The sequence below is a fragment of the Mandrillus leucophaeus genome, unplaced genomic scaffold, assembly GCF_000951045.1.
Source record: "Mandrillus leucophaeus isolate KB7577 unplaced genomic scaffold, Mleu.le_1.0 Scaffold5, whole genome shotgun sequence".
NCBI classification, from domain to species: domain Eukaryota; kingdom Metazoa; phylum Chordata; class Mammalia; order Primates; family Cercopithecidae; genus Mandrillus; species Mandrillus leucophaeus.
In genome coordinates this window covers 1,314,453-1,325,790 of record NW_012105364.1, presented here as the reverse complement: position 1 = coordinate 1,325,790, position 11,338 = coordinate 1,314,453, and the positions used below count along the sequence as shown (strand labels likewise).

General features: G+C 40.1%; 1 protein-coding gene across 3 annotated transcripts in view; it reads left to right on the top strand.

The window, feature by feature from the left end:
* The window catches only part of EXOC4 (exocyst complex component 4), an 870,987-nt gene that overhangs the window by 79,411 nt on the left and 780,238 nt on the right, over positions 1-11,338 (top strand). The gene's annotated exons all lie outside the window — the stretch shown is intronic.

The window sequence follows — 11,338 nt, the reverse complement described above, 5'->3', positions numbered from 1 at the left end:
CCTCCGTCCCCTCTTCTCCCCTCCCCTTTCTTTCATCTCGCTTTGTTGGCCAGGTTGGAGTGCGGTGGCACAATTTTGGCTCTCTGCAACCTCCATCTCCTGGGTTCAAGGGATTCTCCTGCCTCGGCCTCACAAGAAGCTGGGATAACAGGTGCCTGCCACCACGCCCAGCTAATTTTTGTATTTTTAGTACGGACAGGGTTTCACCATGTTGGCCAGGCTGGTCTCAAACTCCTGGCCTCCCAAAGTGCTGGCGTTACAGGCGTGAGCCACCACACCTGGGCGACCAGCACTGTTTTTCTAAAGTTGAGTTTGAATGCTTTTTGATAGAGCATATGCTTTCCTTTGTGCTATAATATTTATTACTCCTAGTAGCTTTTACTCAGTTATCTCATGTATTACATTCAATGTCTGGTCCTGGGAGCTTTTGAGTGTGTGACCTCTGTCCTATGCCGTCTCCACTCCTAAATGTGCACACATCCACGTGTGCATACATAGTCATATCTGTAACACACTTTGAGGAAATATCCATAAACTTATTTTTTCTTCTTTGAAGACACCCAATATCTTATTGAACAAGACAAAGCCATTTTGGGGTTATGTTTAGGGTTGAGGGCAGGAGGGTATACTTTGAATGTAAAGATTTAGGGGAATCTTGTGGATTGTCTTAGACTTGCTTTTGCAGAGGGTTCAGCTCAACTGGGCTTGGAGACCTTCTGGACCTCTGCAGAGAGTTTCTCTGCTCTTATAACTTTGGGTTGGGGGAGAGGACTGAATGTCTTTTGTGGGATGCCCCACAAGTGCCTTCTTGTGGCAGCCAAAATCTTCATTGCATTTTAACAAAATTGTAGTGTTTATTATCATTGTCTTTTCAGATAAAAATTAGTTCTTATAGTTCTTATTAGTTCTTTAGAGCTTGAAATAATGAAAAGGTAGAAAAAAATAGAAAAACAATTTGGATTAAGTCAGTACATTTTGTATAACTAATTGGAAATATTTCTGTTGAGAGCTTAATATATTGTTGGAGCATATTTTGCTACCTTTAAAATGCCACTTAAAATTATTTTAGGATTATTTAGGCGTGGAATCTTGAAGTTTATTACTTTAACTACAGGGAAGTATAGAATTTGATAATAAATTTTCCTTTGTTTAATTAGTAGCCAAATTTTAAAAAATTGCAAACATTTATTTTTATTTTACAATAAATACAATAGATTGTACTCCAGTCTCTTCTTGGAGCTAGAAAGGTTTTGTTTTCTCCCTCTTTCTGATGTAATGTTGCTTTTGAGTTTTAACACTGCTCTGAGGTGTTGTAGACTGTTGAAATACGAAACAAAATGTATTTGTACCTTTGATTTGTATTTTATCTCTGCCTTTCATGGAAATTACCAATTGTTACATCTTTACTTTTTTATAATGTGAATCTTACTGCTTAGCCTGGTTATATTAATTTATGTAAATGTTGCCAAGTCAGTGGCCAAGTGAAATAAAAAATTTAATTATTTATGAAGAAATGACAGGGCAGGCTTTGCAAATAAGTGTTGTACAAATATGAAATAAGCTGATATATGCCAATTATGGCAAATTTCAGTAGAAGCTAATTTTGCTACATCTGTTATTTTTACTATGATAGGCCTTACTTTTTGATAGGCACTTTATCTGTCAGTGTCTGGAGTTTGCGTTCATCACCTAGTGGAGTTCATGGTGACACTCTGACTTTGGTATTATTAGGAATTACTGTTGAAGAACTGCTTGGTAGTTGACTGAGGCTAGGAGCATTATGGGGACTGCTGGTAGAGATGTGTATAAACCTTTCATTTATTTATTTATTTATTTATTTGAGATGGTGTTTCACTCTTGTGGCCCAAGCTGGAGTGCAGTGGTACAATCTCGGCTCACTGCAACCTCCTCCTCCTGGGCTCAAGCGATTCTCCTGCCTCAGCCTCCTGAGTAGCTGGGATTACAGGCATGCATCACCATGCCCTGCTAATTTCTGTAGAGACAGGGTTTCACTATGTCAGCCGGGCTGGTCTCAAACTCCTGACCTCAGGTGATCGCCCACCGTGGCCTCCCAAAGTGTTTGGATTACAGTCATGAGCCACTGCGCCCAGCCAGACCTTTCTTTTTAGATGAGTTCATTTCCTTGACTATTCTGAAGACTTGATCTTGTTCTTTTTTTTTTTTTGTGCATGACCAAAAGAGAAGGTAAAAATATTATTGATTAAAATCAATAATAGCAGAGGTTAATATGTGTTTAGTGCCTAGTATATGGTGAAGCCATGTCTTAAGTGCTTTACAACAATTTTATAACAATTTATTGTCAGTCCCATTTTACAGATGAGAAAACTGAGGCACAGGGAAGTTAATAATTGATAAAAGTTTACACAGTTGACAAGTAGTTGTGATTTCAGCTCAGAGCCAGATTCGACTATGCTCTTCTAACCAGTTTGTTTTGCTGAAAACAAGCTAGGTATCCTCTGTGTATTAATTTTCCACTCACGCAAACTTAGTGGCTTAAACAACATACATTTATTATCTTACAGTTTTGTAGGTGAGAAGTCTAACACAAATCTAATTGCAGTAAAATCAAGGTGTTGGCAGGGCTGTGTTCCTTTTTGGAGGCTCTAGGGGAAAACCTGTTTCCTTGCCTTTCCGGCTCCTAGAGGCCACCATATTCCTTGGTTCATGGTCTCCTTCCTCCATCTTCAAAACCAGCAACGATGGGTCACATTCTTCTCACGTTGCCTCTCTCTGACCCACTCTTCTGTGCTTCCTTGCTCTTTTTAAGGACTCATGTGATTAGATTGATTCCACCTGGATAATTCTGGCTACTCTTCCCATCTCAAGGTCCTTAACCTTAATCACATCTGCAGTCTCCTTTGCAATGTGACTAATCACAGGTTCTAGGGATTAGGACATGGATGTCTTTGGGCAACCATAATTCTGCTTACCACACTCTGCACTGCCCATTTTGTGACTTAAATTATCTTTAGGAGCAAGTGTAAAAAGTTGACTTTCTTCAAATTATGTAGCAAAATCTTTTTCAGTCATTGCAGTCTAGTCTTTAGGACTCTATTAATCTGGATCACATTATTAAAGGGAATTGTATAAATGAGGAAGATATAAATTATGTAGAGAACTGCACAAAATGTTACTAAATACATATAAAATTATGGCACTGATGAAATATACTATAATAAAAAGCAAGAATTTTGTCTTATTCTTAATAATAAACTGTAAGTCCTAAGAGTCTATTTGTGAAGTGCTCTGCAAGTCCGCCTAGAAAGTAATAGCCGTTTTCAGCAGGAGATTTAACATAGACTCTTAAAGCTCCTCTCTCATTTTGTGAAACTGTAAGATTGAGGGTGTAATCCATTAGAATAGACACTTTTATAGAGGAAGTTCCGGTAGGGAATCCCTGGGTAGTATGGCTCTCCCATTGGGGTACCATAAAATAAGGTTGGAAGTGATTCCTAAGAACTTTCAGGTTATTATTAATTAAATGAGAATTCTGATTGCTTTTAAACAAATCGTTTTTCACAAGTCCTATTTTGAGGTAGACTTGTGGGTGGCTATTTTTTTAAAATCATACTTTATGTTCTGGGGTACATGTGCAGAACGTGTAGTTTTGTTACATAGGTATACCTGTGCCATGGTGGTTTGCTGCACCCATCAACCCATCATCTACATTAGGTATTTCTTCTAATGCTATCCCTGCCCTAGCCCCTCACCCCGACAGGCCCCGGTGTGTGATGTTCCTCTCTCGTGTCCATATGTTCTCACTGTTCAGTTCCCACTTATGAGTGAGAACATGAGGTGTTTGGTTTTCTGTTCTTGTGTTAGAAGACCTGAACCCATCCTATTTTATGGCTGCATAGTATTCCATGGTGTATATGTGCCACATTTTGTTTATCCAGTCTATCACTGATGGACATTTGGGTTGGTTCCAAGTCTTTGCTATTGTGAATAGTGCTGCAGTAAACATATATGTGCATGTGTCTTTATGGTGAAATGATTTATAATCCTTTGGGTATATACCCAGTAATGGGATTGCAGGGTCAAATGGTATTTTTGGTCCAGATCCTTGAGGAATCACCACGCTGTCTTCCACAACGGTTGAACCAATTTACACTCCCACCAACAATGTAAAAGCATTCCTATTTCTCCACATCTGCTCTAGCATCTGTTGTTTTCTGAGTTGTTAATGATCACCATTCTAACTGGCACGAGTTGGTATCTCATTGTGGTTTTGATTTGCATTTCTCTGATGACCAGTGACGAGCATTTTTTCATGGGTCTTTTGGCTGCATAAATGTCTTTTGAGAAGTGTCTGCTCATATCCTTCACCCCCTTTTTGATGGGGTGGTTTTTTTTTTTCTTTTCTTGTACATTTGTTTAAGTTCTTTGTAGATTCTGGTTATTGCCCTTTGTCAGATGGATAGATTGCAAAAATTTTCTCCCATTCTGTAGGTTGCCTGTTCACTCTGCTGAAAGTTTCTTTTGCTGTACAGAAGCTCTTTAGTTTACTTAGATCCCATTTATCAATTTTGGCTTTTGTTGCCTTTGATTTTTATGTTTTAGACATGAAGTCTTTACCCATGCCTATGTCCTGAATGGTATTGCCTAGGTTTTCTTCTAGGGTTTTTATGGTTTTAGGTCTTATGTTTAAGTCTTTAATCCACCTTGTTAATTTTTGTATAAGGTGTAAGGAAGGCATCCAGTTTCAATTTTCTACATATGGCTAGTCAGTTTTCCCAGCACCATTTATTAAATAGGGAATCCTTTCCCCATTGCTTGTTGTGGTCAGATTTGTGAAAGGTCAGATGGTTGTAGATGTGTGGTGTTATTTCTGAGCCTTCTGTTGTTCCATTGGTCTATATATCTTATTTTGGTATCAGTACCATGCTGTTTTGGTTACTGTAGCCTTGTAGTATAGTTTGAAGTCAGGTAGTGTGATGCCTCCAGCTTTGTTCTTTTTGCATAGGATTGTCTTGGCTATGCAGGCTCTTTTTTGGTTCCATATGAAATTTAAAGTAATTTTTTTTCCAATTCTGTGAAGAAAGTCAATGGTAGCTTGATGGGGATGGCACTGAATCTGTAAATGACTTGGGGCAGTATGACCATTTTCACGATATTGATTCTTCCTATCCATGAGCATGGAATGTTTTTCCGTTTGTTTGTGTCCTCTCTTATTTCCTTGAGCAGTGGTTTGTAGTTCTCCTTGTAGAGGTCCTTCACATCCTTTGTAAGTTGTATTCCTAAGTATTTTATTCTCTTTGTAGCAATTGTGAATGGGAGTTCACTCATGATTTGGCTTGCTGTTTGTCTGTTATTGGTGTACAGAAATGCTTGTGATTTTTGCACAATGATTTTGTATCCTGGGACTTTGATGAAGTTGCTTATCAGCTTAAGGAGATCTTGGGCTGAGACAGTGGGGTTTTGTAAATATACAGTCATGTCATCTGCAAACAGAGACAATTTGACTTCCTCTTTTTCTAATTGAATACCCTTTATTTCTTTCTCTTGCCTGATTGCCCTGGCCAGAACTTCAAACACTGTGTTGAATAGGAGTGGTGAGAGAGGGCATCCTCGTCTTGTGCCGATTTTCAAAGGGAATGCTTCCAGTTTTTGCCCATTCAGTAGGATATTGGCTGTGGGTTTGTCATAAATAGCTCTTATTATTTTGAGATATGTTCCATCAGTACCTTATTTCTTGAGAGTTTTTAACATGAAGGGGTGTTTAATTTTATTGAAGGCCTTTTATGCATCTATTGAGATAATCATGTGGTTTTTGTCATTGGTTCTGTTTATGTGATGGATTGCATTTATTGATTTGTGTATGTTGAACCAGCGTTGCATCCCAGGTATGAAGGCCACTTGATCATGGTGAATAAGCTTTTTGATGTGCTGCTGGATTTGTTTTGCCAGTATTTTATTGAGGATTTTCACACTGATGTTCATCAGGGATATTGGCCTGAAATTTTCTTTTTTTGTTGTGTCTCTGCTAGGTTTTGGTATCAGGATGATGCTGGCCTCATAATGAGTTAGGGAGGATTCCCTCTTTTTCTATTGATTGGAATAGTTTCAGATGGAATGGTAGCAGCTCCTCTTTGTACCTCTGGTAGAATTTGGCTGTGAATCCGTCTGGTCCTGGCCATTTTTTGGTTGGTAGGCTGTTAATTACTGCCTCAAATTCAGAACTGGTTATTCGTCTCTTCAGGGACTCAACTTCTTTTTGGTTTAGACTTGGGAGAGTGTATGTGTCCAGGAATTGATCCATTTCTTCTAGATATTCTAGTTTATTTGCGTAGAGGTGTTTATAGTATTCTCTGATGGTAGTTTGTATTTCTGTGGGATCAGTGGTGATATCCCCTTTATGATTTTTTATTGCATATATTTGATTCTTCTCTCTTTTCTTCTTTATTAGCCTGGCTAGTGGTCTATCTATTTTGTTAATCTTTTCAAAAAACCAGCTCCTGGATTCATTGATTTTTTTGAAGGGTTTTTTGTTCCTTTATCTCCTTCAGTTCTACTCGGATCTTAGTTGTTTCTGGTCTTCTGCTAGCTTTTGAATTTGCTTGCTCTTGCTTCTCTGGTTCTTTCAATTGTGATGTTAGACTGTCAATTTTTGATCTTTCCTGCTTTCTCTTGTGGGCATTTAGTGCTATAAATTTCCCTCCAAACACTGCTTTAAATGTGTCCCAGAGATTCTGGTACATTGTGTCTTTGTTCTCATTGGTTTCAAAGAATATCTTTTTTTCTGCCTTAATTTTGTTATTTACACAGTAGTTATTCAGGAGCAGGTTTTTCAGTTTCCATGTAGTTGTGCAGTTTTAAGTGAGTTTCTTAATCCTGAGTTCTAATTTGATTGCACTGTGGTCTGAGATACTGTTTGTTATGATTTCTGTTCTTTTGCGTTTACTGAGGAGTGTTTTAATTCCAATTGTGTGGTCAGTTTTAGAATAAGTGCTGTGAGGTGCTGAGAAGAATGTGTATTCTGTTGATTTGGGGTGGAGAGTTCTGTAGAGGTCTGTTAGGTCTGCTTGTTCCAGAGCTGAGTTCAAGTCCTGAATATCCTTGTTAATTTTCTGTTTCGTTGATCTAATTATTTATAGTGGAGTATTAAAGTCTCCCACTATTATTGTGTGGGAGTCTAAGTCTCTTCGTAAGAACTTGCTTTGTGAATCTGAGTGCTCCTGTATTGGGTCTGTATATATTTAGGATAGTTAGCTCTTCTTGTTGAATTGATCCCTTTACCATTATGTAATGGCCTTCTTTGTCTCGTTTGATCTTTGTTGGTTTAAAGTCTGTTTTATCTGAGACTAGGATTGCAACCCCTGCTTTTTTTCCGCTTTCCATTTGCTTGGTAGATATTCCTCCATCCTTTTATTTTGAGCCTGTGTGTGTCTTTGCACATGAGATGGGTTTCCTGAATACAGCACACCGCTCGCTGGGTCTTGACTTTTTATCCAATTTGCCAGACTGTGTCTTTTAATTGGGGCATTTAGCCTGTTTACATTTAAGGTTAATATTGTTAATTTGGTGTGTTTTTGTAGTGGTTGGTACTGGTTATTCCTTTCCATGTTTAGTGCTTCCTTCTGGAGCTCTTGTAAGGCAGGCCTGGTGGTGACAAAATCTCTCAGCATTTGCTTGTCTGTAAGGGATTTTATTTCTCCTTCATTTATGAAACTTACTTTGGCTAGATATGAAATTCTGGGTTGAAAATTCTTTTCTTTAAGAATGTTGAATATTGGCCCCCACTATTTTCTGGCTTATGCGTTTTGCAGAGATCTGCTGTTAGCCTGATGGGCTTCCCTTTGTGGGTAACTCAGCCTTTGTCTCTGGCTGCTGATAGTATTTTTTATTTCATTTCAACCTTGGTGAATCTGACGATTATGTGTTTTGGGGTTGCTCTTCTTGAGGAGTATCTTTGTGGTGCTCTCTGTATTTCCTGAATTTGAATGTTGGCCTGCCTTGCTAGGTTGGGGAAGTTCTTCTGGATAATATCCTGAAGAGTGTTTTCTCAGTTGGTTCCATTCTCCCCGTCACTTTCAGCTACACCAATCAAACGTAGATTTGGTCTTTTCACATGGTCCCATATTTCTTGGAGGCTTTGTTCATTTCTTTTCACTCTTTTTTCTCTAATCTTGTCTTCTTGCTTTATTTCATTAATTTGATCTTCAATCACTGATACCCTTTCTTCTGCTAGATCGAATCAGCTGTTGAAACTTGTATATGCTTCACAAAGTTCTCGTACTGTGATTTTCAGCTCTGTCCATTCATTGAAGCTCTTCTCTACACTGGTTCTTTTAGTTAGCCATTTGTCTAACCTTTTTTCAAGGTTTTTAGCGTCCTTGCGATGGGTTACAACATGCTCCTCTAACTTGGAGAAGTTTGCTATTACCGACCTTCTGAAGCCTGCTTTTGTCAACTTGTCAAACTCATTCTCCGTCCAGTTTTGTCCCTTGCTCCTGAGGAGTTGTGGTCCTTAGGAGAAGAGGTATTCTGGTTTTTGGAATTTTCAGCCGTTTTGCACTGGTTTCTCCCCATCTTTGTGGATTTATCTCCCTTTCGTCTTTGAAGTCGGTGACCTTCAGATAGGGTCTCTGAGTGGACATCCTTTTTGTTGATGTTGATACTATTTCTGTGTGTTAGTTTTCCTTCTAACAGTCAGGACCCTCTGCTGTAGGTCTGCTGGAGTTTGCTGGAGGGCTAGTCCAGACCCTGATTGCCTGGGTGTCACCAGCAGAGCCTACAGAACAGCGAAGATTGCTGCCTGTTCCTTCCTCTGGAGGCTTCATACCAGAGGGGCACCAGCCAGATGCCAGCCAGAGCTCTCCTGTATGAGGTGTCTGTTGGTCCCTACTGGGAGGAGTCTCCCAGTCAGGAGATACGGGGATCAGACACCCACTTGAGGAGGCAGTCTGACCCTTAGCAGAGCTCAAACGCTGTGCTGGGAGATCCGCTGCTCTCTTCAGAGCCATCAGGCAGGGACGTTTAAGTCTGCTGAAGCTGTGCCCACAGCTGCCCCTTCCCATACGTGCTCTGTTCCAGGGAGATGGGGGTTTCATCTGTAAGCCCCTGACTGGGGCTGCTGCCTTTCTTTCAGAGATGCCCTGCCCAGGGAGGAGGAATCTAGAGAGGCAGTCTGGACACAGTGGCCTTGCTGAGCCATGCACTCCGCCCATTTGGAACTTCGCGGTGGCTTTATTTACTCTGTGAGGGTACAGCCTCCTACTCAAGCCTCAGCAATGGCGGACACCCCTCTCCCCACCAAGCTCAAGTGTCCCAGGTCAATCTCAGACTGCTGCTCTGCTGGCACCGAGAATTTCCTACCAGTGGATCTTAAATTTCCTGTGCTCCGTGGGGTGGGACCCACCGAGCCAGACCACTTGGCTCCCTGTCTTCAGCACCCCTTTCCAGGGGAGTGAACAGTTCTGTCTTGCTGGTGTTCCAAGCATCACTGGGGTTTGGAAAAAACTGCAGCTAGCTCTGTGTCTGCCCAAATGGCTACCCAGTTTTGTGCTTGAAACCCAGGACCCTGGTGGTGTAGGCACTGGAGGGAATCTCCTGGTCTGTGGGTTGCGAAGACCGTGGGAAAAGTTCAGTATCTGGTCTGGAGTGCACTGTTCCTCATGGCACGGCACAGTCCCTCACAGCTTCTCTTGAGTATGGGAGAGAATTCCTCGACTCCTGTGCTTCCCAGGTGAGGCGACATTCCAGCCTGCTTCAGCTCGCCCTCCATGGGCGGCCCCACTGTCCAACCAGTCTCAGTCAGATGCACCAGGTACCTCAGATGGAAATGCAGAAATCCGCCGCCTTCTGTGTCGATCTCACTGGGAGCTGCAAACCGGAGCTGTTCCTATTCGGCCGTCTTGCCAGCAATCTGTGGGTGACTTTTCTGTGAGAGGTTTTTTTTTAAAATCATAGTTTATAAGTTATAGTTTGCAAAATATATCATTTAAATGATACAACAGTCCTATGACGTAGTTAGGCCAGGTACTGTGTGATTACTATTACAGTTATTATATTTAGATCATTGAGTGTGTGATCAGATATAAAACATTTACTTACAAAATGCAAAGTCAAGGCACAGGTTGGCAAAAGCAAGTAACCCATTAAAAGAAAAATGATTAGCATCCACTTAGCTTTCCTACATATTAATGAAGAAAAGAAATGACATAATAAAGAACTGAGCAAATAATGGACAATTCAATGAAGAGTCCCTTTCCATGGAAAAATTGGCATTTATCTGATGGAGATTTAAGTATCTAGAATATGTTAAGAACCTCTATAAATCAATAAAACAAGCTAATAGAATAATAGGCAAAATTATGAACAGTTTGCATAAGGGGAATCCAATGCTAATAAATATATGAAAAACCACTTATATTCTAGTTAATCAGGTATTATCTTTACAATCACTTTACAGATATGGAAGCTGAATGCAGGTAGGTTGAGTGGTTTGGCCAGGTTCAACCAAGAAGGTAATTGTTGGAGCCTGGCCTCATGCTGTTCCCAGACTAAATATGTAGGGCATGTATTTTGCAAGCCTTTCTCTTTTTCTCCTCAGTCACAGTATTTTGTAATGCACAGAGAAACTAATGTCTAATTTAGATGTAGTAATTCAACTATAACTTAGGTAGAAGGGTGGGAGAAGTGTGGAGAAAAGCCAATAATTGTAGTAAAATGTTGGTTTGAGCTTTTGGACTCCCAGTATGTCTTTTCATTTGGCAAACTGCCTTTGGAACATTTTGACTGAGCAGTTACTCCCAGGGAACACAGGTATTTCATTTGTGGCCTCTTTATTCATTTTATTCATGCCTCTGCTGGGATTGCATGAATATGACTATAATGAAGCTGGACTTCTTAGTTCTTTTCTTTTTGGTACAAGCATAGGTTAAGCAATAAAAACCTAAGGAGAACACAAATTAAATGATTTTTTTTGCTGCTATTTTCTTGATGTGCATTTTATTCCATAAAGTTTTGTTCTGAAACTTAATATATATCTTAAGAATTTGGATGCCGGGCGCAGTGGCTCACACCTGTAATCCCAGCCCTTTGAGAGGCCGAGGCAGGCAGATCACGAGGTCAGGAGATCGAGACCATCCTGGGCAACATGATGACCAAAATACAAAAATTAGCTGGGCATGGTGGTGAGTGCCTGTAATCCCAGCTACTTGGGAGGCTGAGGCAGGAGAATTGCTTGAACCTGGGAGGCGGAGGTTCAGTGAGCTGAGGTCTTGTATCTACCAATTTTGTTGAATTATTTTCAAAATTCTAATAGAATATTTAAAAAATATGTTTTGTGTATTTTCCTGGATTTTATATGTTAACA